Consider the following 12,500-nt stretch of genomic DNA (forward strand, 5'->3'; position numbering starts at 1 on the left):
CTTTGCACTTTTCGGCTGTGCCTGGCTGGCGGCCCACTCACTCGATCGCCATGTCTGTTTGCCACAGTTTTCCCGGTGGTGCCGCACCCGGGCTCGCCCCGGCTGACGCAGTTTTCGCGCCGCCCCGGCTGACGCGGTTTCGTGCCGCCCCGGCAGACGCGGTTTTCGCGCCGCCCCGGCTGACGCGGTTTCGTGCCGCCCCGGCAGACGCAGTTCGGACTTAGCACTTTTCGGCTGTGCCTGGCTGGCGGCCCACTCACTCGATCGCCATGTCTGTTTGCCACAGTTTTCCCGGTGGTGCCGCACCCGGGCTCGCCCCGGCTGACGCAGTTTTCGCGCCGCCCCGGCTGACGCGGTTTCGTGCCGCCCCGGCAGACGCGGTTTTCGCGCCGCCCCGGCTGACGCGGTTTCGTGCCGCCCCGGCAGACGCAGTTCGGACTTAGCACTTTTCGGCTGTGCCTGGCTGGCGGCCCACTCACTCAATCGCCATGTCTGTTTGCCACAGTTTTCCCGGTGGTGCCGCACCCGGGCTCGCCCCGGCTGACGCAGTTTTCGCGCCGCCCCGGCTGACGCGGTTTCGTGCCGCCCCGGCAGACGCGGTTTTCGCGCCGCCCCGGCTGACGCGGTTTCGTGCCGCCCCGGCAGACGCAGTTCGGACTTAGCACTTTTCGGCTGTGCCTGGCTGGCGGCCCACTCACTCGATCGCCATGTCTGTTTGCCACAGTTTTCCCGGTGGTGCCGCACCCGGGCTCGCCCCGGCAGACGCGTTTTTTTTTTTCTTTCGCCCCGGCTGACGCAGTTTTCGCGCCGCCCCGGCTGACGCGGTTTCGTGCCGCCCCGGCAGACGCGGTTTTTTGCGCCGCCCCGGCTGACGCGGTTTTTGCCGCCCCGGCTGACGCAGTTCGGACTTAGCACTTTTCGGCTGTGCCTGGCTGGCGGCCCACTCACTCGATCGCCATGTCTGTTTGCCACAGTTTTCCCGGTGGTGCCGCACCCGGGCTCGCCCCGGCAGACGCGTTTTTTTTTTTTTCTTTCGCCCCGGCTGACGCAGTTTTCGCGCCGCCCCGGCTGACGCGGTTTCGTGCCGCCCCGGCAGACGCGGTTTTTTGCGCCGCCCCGGCTGACGCGGTTTTTGCCGCCCCGGCTGACGCAGTTCGGACTTAGCACTTTTCGGCTGTGCCTGGCTGGCGGCCCACTCACTCGATCGCCATGTCTGTTTGCCACAGTTTTCCCGGTGGTGCCGCACCCGGGCTCGCCCCGGCTGACGCAGTTTTCGCGCCGCCCCGGCTGACGCGGTTTCGTGCCGCCCCGGCAGACGCGGTTTTCGCGCCGCCCCGGCTGACGCGGTTTCGTGCCGCCCCGGCAGACGCAGTTCGGACTTAGCACTTTTCGGCTGTGCCTGGCTGGCGGCCCACTCACTCGATCGCCATGTCTGTTTGCCACAGTTTTCCCGGTGGTGCCGCACCCGGGCTCGCCCCGGCTGACGCAGTTTTCGCGCCGCCCCGGCTGACGCGGTTTCGTGCCGCCCCGGCAGACGCGGTTTTCGCGCCGCCCCGGCTGACGCGGTTTCGTGCCGCCCCGGCAGACGCAGTTCGGACTTAGCACTTTTCGGCTGTGCCTGGCTGGCGGCCCACTCACTCGATCGCCATGTCTGTTTGCCACAGTTTTCCCGGTGGTGCCGCACCCGGGCTCGCCCCGGCAGACGCAGTTTTCGCGCCGCCCCGGCAGACGCGGTTTTCGCGCCGCCCCGGCTGACGCGGTTTTTGCCGCCCCGGCTGACGCAGTTCGGACTTGGCACTTTTTGGGCTGAGCCTGGCTGGCGGCCCACTCACTCGATCGCCATGTCTGTTTGCCACAGTCTTCCCGGTGGTGCCGCACCCGGGCTCGCCCCGGCAGACGCGTTTTTTTTTCTTTCGCCCCGGCAGACGTGGTTCCCCCCCCCCCTTTTCGCTCGCCCCGGCTGACGAGGTTTTCGCGCCGCCCCGGCTGACGCAGTTTTCGCGCCGCCCCGGCTGACGCGGTTTCGTGCCGCCCCGGCTGACGCGGTTTTCGCGCCGCCCCGGCTGACGCGGTTTTTGCGTCGCCCCGGCTGACACGGTTCGGACTTTGCACTTTTCGGCTGTGCCTGGCTGGCGGCCCACTCACTCGATCGCCATGTCTGTTTGCCACAGTTTTCCCGGTGGTGCCGCACCCGGGCTTGCCCCGGCAGACGCGTTTTTTTTTTTTCTTTTCGCCCCGGCTGACGCAGTTTTCGCCCCGCCCCGGCTGACGCGGTTTCGTGCCGCCCCGGCAGACGCGGTTTTTTGCGCCGCCCCGGCTGACGCGGTTTTTGCCGCCCCGGCTGACGCAGTTCGGACTTTGCACTTTTTGGCTGAGCCTGGCTGGCGGCCCACTCACTCGATCGCCATGTCTGTTTGCCACAGTTTTCCCGGTGGTGCCGCACCCGGGCTCGCCCCGGCAGACGCGTTTTTTTTTTTCCTTCGCCCCGGCAGACGTGGTTCCCCCCCCCCCCCTCCGTCTTTCTTTTTGTTTTTTTTTTCGCCGCGGCTGAAGTGGATTTTTCGGTGCCTCGACGCCCCGGTAGTCGCGGTTTTTCCGTTTCCGCACGGCCCCGGCTGACGCTGCTCGGTCACAGTCGCCTTTTGTGAGGATTGCAGACTTCTTGAGCGCGGGTGTTTTTTTTTTGTTGTTGTTGTTGTTTTATTACGCATTCGCTCCAGCAGACGCTGTTTAGACTTTTTGTTTCCTCTTTTATCCTGCGACGAGGTGACGAGGTTTATTCGGTGCCCCGCCGCCCCGGCTGAAGTGATTTTTCCTGTCCCGTGCCGCCCCGGCTGACGCGGTTGGGACTTCGCGTTTGTTCGGCCGCCACGGGTTTTGGCGCACTCGCTCGGTTGCTTGTTGTTGCCACTTGTTGCGAACCCAGGTTTCTTGAGCGAGCGCGGGCGTTTTTTCTTCCTTTCTTTCTTTGTTCTATGTGTTAGCGAATCGGCCTTTAATATCACACGAGGACTCACAACCAACAATTTTCAGTTTGAAGTGTAAAAAATCTGCAGGTGTTGACGTAACTGACTTGCCCCGTACCCTTGAGTACATCCATGAAGTTCTCGTAGTACTACTAAATCGCATTATTCCAAGTGGAGAAATTCCCATAAACTTGCAAACCTCTACACGAAAATCGGTGCGCGTGATAAAGTTGAAAATTATCGTCCGATATCAAATGTGCCTTCTATAACACAAATTCTAGGAAAAAAAAAAAAAACACTTGTTCGCCGTTCTCTGCGCCGTGACTGGCAGCACTCCGGCGAAGCGAAACGGGGTCGATTCGAGCACGATATCGGCGTCTTTCGACGTGCTCGCCGGCGACCGTCGCACGAGTACGTCGCACGAGCGCGTCTGCCGGGGCGCCGTTTGCGAAGCCGACGCAAAAGTGGGAACCGCCGCTCGGATGATCGCCGCTTTCGGCAGAGTGAGTGTTGGCACTCCGGGGAAGCGAAACAGCGTGAATGCGCCCACGAAATCGGCGTATTTTGAAGTGCCCGCCGGCGACCGTCGCACGAGTACGGTAAACCGCGTCAGCCGGGGCGTAGTTCGGGACGCCGACGAAAAAGTGGGAAGCGCAACTCGGATCTTCGCCGTTTTTGCAGGAGTGAGTGGCGGCCCTCCTGCGAGACCAAGAAGCATCGATTCGTGCACGAATTCGGCGCCTTTCGACGTGATCGCCGGCGACCGTCGCTCGAGTAGGGCAAACCGCGTCTGCCGGGGCGGGCTTCGGGACGCCGATGCGAAAGTGGGAAACGCTGCTCGGATGTTCGCCGTTTTTGGCCGAGTGAGTGCTGGCACTCGGGCGAAGCCAAACGGGGCCGATTACGGCACGATATCGGCGTCTTTCGACGTGCCCGGCGGCGACCGTCGCACGAGTACGGTAAACCGCGTCAGCCCGGGCGGAGTTCGGGACGCCGATGCGAAAGTGGAGAACGCCGCTCGGATCTTCGCCGTTTTTGGAGGAGTGAGTGGCGGCACTCCGGAGAAGCCAAGGAGCGCCAATTAGCGCACGATATCGGCGTCTTTCGACGCGCTCGCCGGCGACCGTCGAACGAGTAGGGCAAACCGCGTCTGCCGGGGCGGGGTTTACGACGCCGACGCAAAAGTGGGAACCGCCGCTCGGATGTTGGCCGTTTTTGGCAGAGTGAGTGCTGGCACACCGGCGACGCGAAAGAGCGCGAAAGCGCCCACGAAAGTGGCGTATTTGGACGTGCTTGACGGCGACCGCTGCAGGAGTACGAAAAACCACGTCAGCCGGGGCGAGCGACCCACGGCGGTCTGGGTGCTTATCGCTGCTATTATAGGGGCACCCCGGCAGACGCAGAAAAAAAAAATTTTTTTTCGACCTTCTTTTTTGCTGGTCGAGCTCGGGTAACCCAGGTCGCAATGGGAGCCGCGCACGAAAGCGGCGTCGCGAGACGCGTTCGCGGTCGCTAGTCGCACGAGCTCGGCAACCGCGTCAGCCGGCGCGGAGTTCGGGATGCCGACGGCTAAGTGGGTACCGCTGCTCGGATGTTCGCCGTTTTTGGCCGAGTGAGTGCTGGCACTCCGGCGAAGCGAAACGGGGCCGATTCGGGCACGATATCGGCGTATTTCGACGTGCTCGCCGGCGACCGTCGCACGAGTACGGCAAAGCGCGTCTGCCGGGGCGAGGTTTGCGATGCCGACGAAAAAGTGGGAAGCGCCGCTCGGATCTTCGCCGTTTTTGCAGGAGTGAGTGGCGGCCCTCCTGCGAGACCAAGAAGCATCGACTCGCGCACGATATCGGTGTCTTTCGACGTGCCCGCCGGCCACCGCCGCACGAGTACGGCAAACCGCGTATGCCGGGGCGGGGTTGGCGACGCCGACGCAAAAGTGGGAACCGCCACTAGGATGTTCGCCGTTTTTGGCAGAGTGAGTGCTGGCACACCGGCGACGCGAAAGAGCGCGAAAGCGCCCACGAAAGTGGCGTATTTGGACGTGCTTGACGGCGACCGCTGCAGGAGTACGAAAAACCACGTCAGCCGGGGCGAGCGACCCACGGCGGTCTGGGTGCTTATCGCTGCTATTATAGGGGCACCCCGGCAGACGCAGAAAAAAAAAATTTTTTTTCGACCTTCTTTTTTGCTGGTCGAGCTCGGGTAACCCAGGTCGCAATGGGAGCCGCGCACGAAAGCGGCGTCGCGAGACGCGTTCGCGGTCGCTAGTCGCACGAGCTCGGCAACCGCGTCAGCCGGCGCGGAGTTCGGGATGCCGACGGCTAAGTGGGTACCGCTGCTCGGATGTTCGCCGTTTTTGGCCGAGTGAGTGCTGGCACTCCGGCGAAGCGAAACGGGGCCGATTCGGGCACGATATCGGCGTATTTCGACGTGCTCGCCGGCGACCGTCGCACGAGTACGGCAAAGCGCGTCTGCCGGGGCGAGGTTTGCGATGCCGACGAAAAAGTGGGAAGCGCCGCTCGGATCTTCGCCGTTTTTGCAGGAGTGAGTGGCGGCCCTCCTGCGAGACCAAGAAGCATCGACTCGCGCACGATATCGGTGTCTTTCGACGTGCCCGCCGGCCACCGCCGCACGAGTACGGCAAACCGCGTATGCCGGGGCGGGGTTGGCGACGCCGACGCAAAAGTGGGAACCGCCACTAGGATGTTCGCCGTTTTTGGCAGAGTGAGTGCTGGCACTCCGGCGAAGCGAAAGAGCGCGAATGCGCCCACGAAAGTGGCGTGTTTGGACGTGCTTGACGACGACCACCGCAGGAAAACGAAAAACCACGTCAGCCGGGGCGAGCGACCCATGGCGGTCTGGGTGCTTATCGCTGCTATTATAGGGGCACCCCGGCAGACGCAAAAAAAAAAAAATTTTTTTTCGACATTCTTTCTTGCTCGTCGACCTCGGGTGACCCAGGTCGCAGTGGGAGCCGCGCACGAAAGCGGCGTCGCGAGACGGCTTCGCGGTCGCTAGTCGCACGAGCTCGGCAACCGCGTCTGCCGGGGCGGAGTTCGGGACGCCGACGGCTAAGTGGGAACCGCCGCTCGGATGTTCGCCGTTTGTGGCCGAGTGAGTGCTGGCACTCCGGCGAAGCCAAACGGGGCCGATTCCGGCACGATATCGGCGTCTTTCTACGTGCTCGCCGGCGACCGTCGCACGAGTACGGCAAAGTGCGTCTGCCGGGGCGGGGTTTGCGACGCGTACGCAATAGTGAGAACCGTCGCTCGGATGTTCGTCGTCTTTCGCCGAGCCAGTGCTGGCACTCCGGCGAAGCCGAACGGAGCCGATTCGGGCACGATATCGGCGTCTTTCCACGTGCTCGCCGGCGACCGTCGCACGAGTACGGTAAACCGCGTCAGCCGGGGCGGAGTTCGGGACGCCGATGCGAAAGTGGGAAGCGCCGCTCGGATCTTCGCCGTTTTTGGAGGAGTCAGTGGCGGCACTCCGGTGAAGCCAAGGTGCGCCAATTCGCGCACGATATCGGCGTCTTTCGACGTGCCCGCCGGCCACCGTCGCACGAGTACGGCAAACCTCGTCTGCCGGGGCGGGGTTTGCGACGCCGACGCAAAAGTGGGAACCGCCGCTCGGATGTTCGCCGTTTTTGGCAGAGTGAGTGCTGGCACTCCGGCGAAGCGAAAGAGCGTGAATGCGCCCACGAAAGTAGCGTATTTGGACGTGCTTGACGGCGACCGCCGCAGGAGTACGAAAAACCACGTCAGCCGGGGCGAGCGACCCACGGCGGTCTGGGTGCTTATCGCTGCTATTATAGGGGCACCCCGGCAGACGCAGAAAGAAAAAAAAAAAAAAAAATGGGGACATGGCGTGCGTCACCGTGCGGCTTCGCAGCGTTGCCGAAGTCGCCGAGCCCTTCGACTGAGCCGAACGGCGGACAGGGAACGTTGGTCGGCCGTTCTAACCTGTCGGTGCCACGCCGAGACGTCGTTAAGGAAAACCGCGTCGTGGGCCTCTACGACGCCGTCGAGTCGTTGTACGTTTGGTGTCCAGCGTGTCGGCGGCGAGTAGCGGACACGTCGTTCACGACTTCGGTCTTTCGCAGTCGACGCGAACTTGCGGAGAGTCGTGGTGCCTCACGTTTTCGGCAGAAACCGCGGCGGAATTTTCCCGTGCGTGCGCGCACGACCTCGGTGCTGTGCCGTCAGCGTAGTGTTGCACAAACTCGTGGCCTACCCAAGGTGCGGTACGTTTGCGGCCGTATCCTCGGTGGGAATTTCGTGAGTAGGGTCGCAAATTCTACGACCTCGGCGGGTTTGAGAGCGACGTAGACTTGTGGCACGCTCAACGTGCCACACGTTTCGGGGCACACCCGCGGTGAAATTTTCTCGAGTACGCTCGTATTAGTGCCCAAGGAGGTCTGGGTACTTATCGCTGCTATTATGTGGGGGTTCTCGTGAGCGGCGTACGCGAAAGCGACCGGGTGTCTGATATGCGGCGGGCTTCGGCCTCGTCAAGCGTGTCCTCGGGTCTGCTCCAGGGGAATCCACGGCAGTCGTCTGCAGCCTCATCCGCTTGATGCGTTAGGGGCTGGTTGTCGGACGGTGCCGTTTTACCACGATATCGAGGTGTGTTCCGTGTCGTCCTCGGGCGATTCAGATGCGAAAGCGCCGAAGACGCGGGCGTGACCCGTCGTCTGGCGGCTTTGCAGTCTCGGCTCCGTTGCTAGTTCCGGCCGGTCCACCGACAGTGCAGCGGGCTTGGGCAACCCGCACGGCGCGACCGAGTCGATGCAACGAAAAAGAGCGAGCATGAACGTGCTTCTTGCCGCACGGCTCCCACTCGTCTTTCGGGAAGGTTGTGCCGTAGCGAGCTCGAACGCCGTCATCTCGGAGTGCAAAATAAGCGTGTTGGGGCGCCTGAAGGTGGCCTCCGCCGCACACAGACTGCGTCCGGCCCGCCGAAGGCGAGGACGGACGCGCAGTCGAACGATTACCTGGTTGATCCTGCCAGTAATCATATGCTTGTCTCAAAGATTAAGCCATGCATGTCTAAGTACATGCCGAAATAAGGCGAAACCGCGAATGGCTCATTAAATCAGTTATGGTTCCTTAGATCGTTTCTTCCTACGTGGATAACTGTGGCAATTCTAGAGCTAATACATGCAGTGAGCCTGGAGCCCTTTGGGTAACGGGTGCTTTTATTAGACCAAGATCGATCGGGTTTCGGCCCGTATTGTGTGGTGACTCTGGATAACTTTGTGCTGATCGCATGGCCACGAGCCGGCGACGTTTCTTTCAAGTGTCTGCCTTATCAACTTTCGATGGTAGGTTACTTGCTTACCATGGTTGTTACGGGTAACGGAGAATCAGGGTTCGATTCCGGAGAGGGAGCCTGAGAAACGGCTACCACATCCAAGGAAGGCAGCAGGCGCGCAAATTACCCACTCCCGGCACGGGGAGGTAGTGACGAAAAATAACAATACGGGACTCTTTTGAGGCCCCGTAATTGAAATGAGTACACTCTAAATCCTTTAACGAGGATCAATTGGAGGGCAAGTCTGGTGCCAGCAGCCGCGGTAATTCCAGCTCCAATAGCGTATACTAAAGCTGCTGCGGTTAAAAAGCTCGTAGTTGGATCTCAGTTCCAGACGAGTAGTGCATCTACCCGATGCGACGGCTCGGACTGAACATCATGCCGGTTCTTTCTTGGTGCACTTCATTGTGTGCCTCGAGATGGCCGGTGCTTTTACTTTGAAAAAATTAGAGTGCTCAACGCAGGCGAGTCGCCTGAATAAACTTGCATGGAATAATAGAACAAGACCTCGTTTCTGTTCTGTTGGTTTTTGGAATACGAGGTAATGATTAAGAGGGACGGACGGGGGCATTCGTATTGCGGCGCTAGAGGTGAAATTCTTGGACCGTCGCAAGACGAACTACTGCGAAAGCATTTGCCAAGAATGTTTTCATTGATCAAGAACGAAAGTCAGAGGTTCGAAGGCGATCAGATACCGCCCTAGTTCTGACCATAAACGATGCCAACCAGCGATCCGCCTGAGTTACTCAAATGACTCGGCGGGCAGCTTCCGGGAAACCAAAGTATTTGGGTTCCGGGGGAAGTATGGTTGCAAAGCTGAAACTTAAAGGAATTGACGGAAGGGCACCACCAGGAGTGGAGCCTGCGGCTTAATTTGACTCAACACGGGAAAACTTACCCGGCCCGGACACTGGGAGGATTGACAGATTGAGAGCTCTTTCTTGATTCGGTGGATGGTGGTGCATGGCCGTTCTTAGTTGGTGGAGCGATTTGTCTGGTTAATTCCGATAACGAACGAGACTCTAGCCTATTAAATAGGTGCGGGGTTCCCAGCACCTTACAACCTTCTTAGAGGGACAAGCGGCTCCTAGCCGCACGAAACAGAGCAATAACAGGTCTGTGATGCCCTTAGATGTCCGGGGCCGCACGCGCGCTACACTGAAGGAAGCAGCGTGTCTTTATCCCTGTCTGAAAAGACTGGGTAACCCGTGGAACTTCTTTCGTGATTGGGATAGGGGCTTGCAATTGTTCCCCTTGAACGAGGAATTCCCAGTAAGCGCGAGTCATAAGCTCGCGTTGATTACGTCCCTGCCCTTTGTACACACCGCCCGTCGCTACTACCGATTGAATGATTTAGTGAGGTCTTCGGACCGATGTCCGGCGCGGCCTTTCGGTTGCGCCGGTCTGTTGGAAAGATGACCAAACTTGATCATTTAGAGGAAGTAAAAGTCGTAACAAGGTTTCCGTAGGTGAACCTGCGGAAGGATCATTAACGGATTGTGAAGGGTGAGCGCCTCAGCTGCGTCTGCGCCCGACACTTTCTGCCGCTGACCCCGTTTGGACGCGGGGTCGGCTTTTCCCCACGGGGCTGCCTGAATGTGGAGCGGCACCCCGTGACAAATTGTTGCGCCCAGCGGACGCCAACACCGCGACCTTGGACGGTCGGCCAGGTGGCGGACGCGGGTACAAACGGCGCAACGCACTCATAGGTCGGCTTTCGACCCGCCACTGCACCGTGGCTCGAAGCGCTCGAAATGCGCGACCCGACCGCTGCGGGACCGCCTAGTACTGTAAACAGGAGCGGCGGAGCGCGAACGGCGAGTCGTGGTTACGTCGGTAGAAGGCGAGGCTGCGCGTTCCCGAAACGCCAGCCGAGTGCCCTCCCGACCGTTCGAGCGTGCAAGAACGAGACCCGACAATCGCGCGGCGACTGCCAAGTACGAGAGGAACGGCACAAGCGTCGGCGGTCGGTCAAGGAACTGGCGATGTGACGGGTCCGCTGTGCACCAGTGCATACCGTCCCGCCGTCCGCGGCAAGCGCCTCCGCGTCCTCGGGTGACGGAGGCTGCCGGTCGGTTCTTGCAGGCGAGGGATCTCGCTGGCACCGGTTCGCGTTGACGCGCGGCCGGTCATGGCACGGCGATGCGACGGCCGAGGTGCGCAGTACTCGATGGAGGAACCGCACGCTCCGATGACCGTCCCGCCCTCCGCGGCGTATGCGTACCGACCGTAATGGTTGCAGCAGCGCCGGCCGGCTTTTGAATTCGCCACACGAAACACGGTGCGAGATCGCGGTTAGGGGAGCGTCGACGTTGCCAGGCGTTTTGCTTGCTGCCGAGGGAAAGGCGGCACGGCCACGTCGCGCTCGTCGCGATTAGCGGGTCTGCGCGCTTTGGGAAGGTGCCGCAACGACTTGCCGAAAGAGGAAGCACGGAAGAACGAGGGACTTGGACGTCCCGACAATTGAACGCACTTGCGGCCAGGCCCTTGCTGGCTTCGTTCTTCCGCCTCGAGTAGGCTCGTACGCGGCTCCGGCGCCGAAAGTGGTCCTTGGCACCGACTTCGGTGGACGTGGGAAGTGCCGCGCAAGTACGGCGCGCCTGGCTCCACCTGTTGGCTAAAGTAGGCAGCCGGATCGGCATTTTGGTGTGCGGTGGCAAACCGTGGATGCGAAAAAAGCTTGTGCGATTTCGTGGAACAAAAAGCGGGGGTCCCCCTTTTTATGCGGAGGAGACCGACCCGCCTGCCGTGGTGAACCGCGACGCCACGGTAAAAACGGGAGAGGCTTGTCGATGGGACCGTGCATCCCGCGCTCCACGGAGGCCGGGAGGCGGCCGCCCGAGGAAATGTGTAGCCGTCGAGGCCCGCATCTGCGTGCACTCTTATCCAAATGGGTGTACCGCAGGCATTTTCTGGTTAGGCGGGCCAATGAGAGCGAGCACACAACGATACCTACGGGTCCGGCTTGGAGAACCGGCTTCGACGCCTCCCGAGTATTTATAGAGGGGTGGACCACGAAAGCACTCGCAAGTAGCGAAAGCGAAACGCCGTCCGAAACACACCGTTTGCTCGATTTGCGGCAGCCGAAAAAGGCGCGGCAGAGTTTTGGAGTCCAAGCGTGCGCTGAAAAGCGCCCTTCTTGGCCACTGTTTGGCCGAGTGCCAGAAACGTTTGGTTTTGACTGTACGGAATTGAACAAACACTTTTTCACGACTCTAAGCGGTGGATCACTCGGTTCTCGGGTCGATGAAGAACGCAGCCAGCTGCGAGACTTGGTGTGAATTGCAGGACACACTGAGCACTGATTCTTTGAACGCACATTGCGGCCTTGGGTCTTCCCTTGGCTTCGTCTGTCTGAGGGTCGGATCACATATCAAGAGAGCCTTCGGCGCACAAGGGAACGTGAGCCGTCGACTCGTTTTGACCGCGTCGGCAACACGGACAGCACGCTGAACACCTCACAGCGAGCGCCAACAGCGGCCACTCAAGGGCGAGACGGTGGCGACCGTCGTGCCAGAGCCCAACCGAAACGGGGGCGACCGACTGCATTGAGGATGTGGCACCTCGTTGAGACCGCCGCAGGACTTCGAGTCGGAAGGAAGCCTGCAGGGAAAGTGCGGTCGAGGTTGCGTACTCCTCTCTGCGACCGGGCGCGCAAGAGCTGCGAGAGCCACGGACGCGCAACTTTAACGCACGGTAAACACGAGGAGCGAAAGCCGGCCAGCAAAGCTTCTCCAGCCGTGCGCAAAGTGCGCGAGATCGCAGCCTTGCGTTGCGCTTGTTGCCCTCGAAGTAAGCAGGGTGTCCCGTAGACCGGGCGCTCGAACACGCTGCGGGGCCGTGCCTCCTCCAGGCTTTGCCGCGCGAACAGGGAACGTTCGCGCGCAAAGCGCAGGGAGGTGAGGAGGCTGCGCCCGACGTTTGCGGTTCGCTGCGTACGCGGTTGATGCGGAGAGCACGGCGCGACGACTTGCCGCGAAGCGGAAAAAGTCTCCCGCACGAGTTGGCGAAACGTTGGCGAAGCTTAAGGCGTTCTCGTCGTAGTCCGCCGTCGGTCTAAGTGCTTCGCAGTTCCCGTCCCGTTCAAAAAACTGGGCCACTCCAGTTGGGGCGGGGGCGACGCTACACGAGACGATGCCTCTCGCCAGGCTGCGTGGCTGCCCTTGCGGCGGCGGCGACTGGCCTCGGCGGTGTTTGGGCTTTCGACACGGTCGTTTATCACGC

The 12,500-nt window shown here is 61.1% G+C and overlaps 2 non-coding genes across 2 annotated transcripts; both read left to right on the plus strand.

The window, feature by feature from the left end:
• The first annotated feature begins 7,953 nt into the window (after positions 1 to 7,953).
• Positions 7,954 to 9,768, plus strand: LOC142795742 (small subunit ribosomal RNA). The gene has a single exon (XR_012893274.1). It is a non-coding gene; the product is annotated as a small subunit ribosomal RNA (ribosomal RNA).
• Positions 9,769 to 11,487: 1,719 nt separating this feature from the next.
• LOC142795740 (5.8S ribosomal RNA) lies at positions 11,488 to 11,640 on the plus strand. The gene has a single exon (XR_012893272.1). It is a non-coding gene; the product is annotated as a 5.8S ribosomal RNA (ribosomal RNA).
• The last annotated feature ends 860 nt before the right edge of the window (positions 11,641 to 12,500 follow it).

The sequence above is a fragment of the Rhipicephalus microplus genome, unplaced genomic scaffold, assembly GCF_043290135.1.
Source record: "Rhipicephalus microplus isolate Deutch F79 unplaced genomic scaffold, USDA_Rmic scaffold_834, whole genome shotgun sequence".
In the NCBI taxonomy this organism is placed as follows: Eukaryota; Metazoa; Arthropoda; class Arachnida; order Ixodida; family Ixodidae; genus Rhipicephalus; species Rhipicephalus microplus.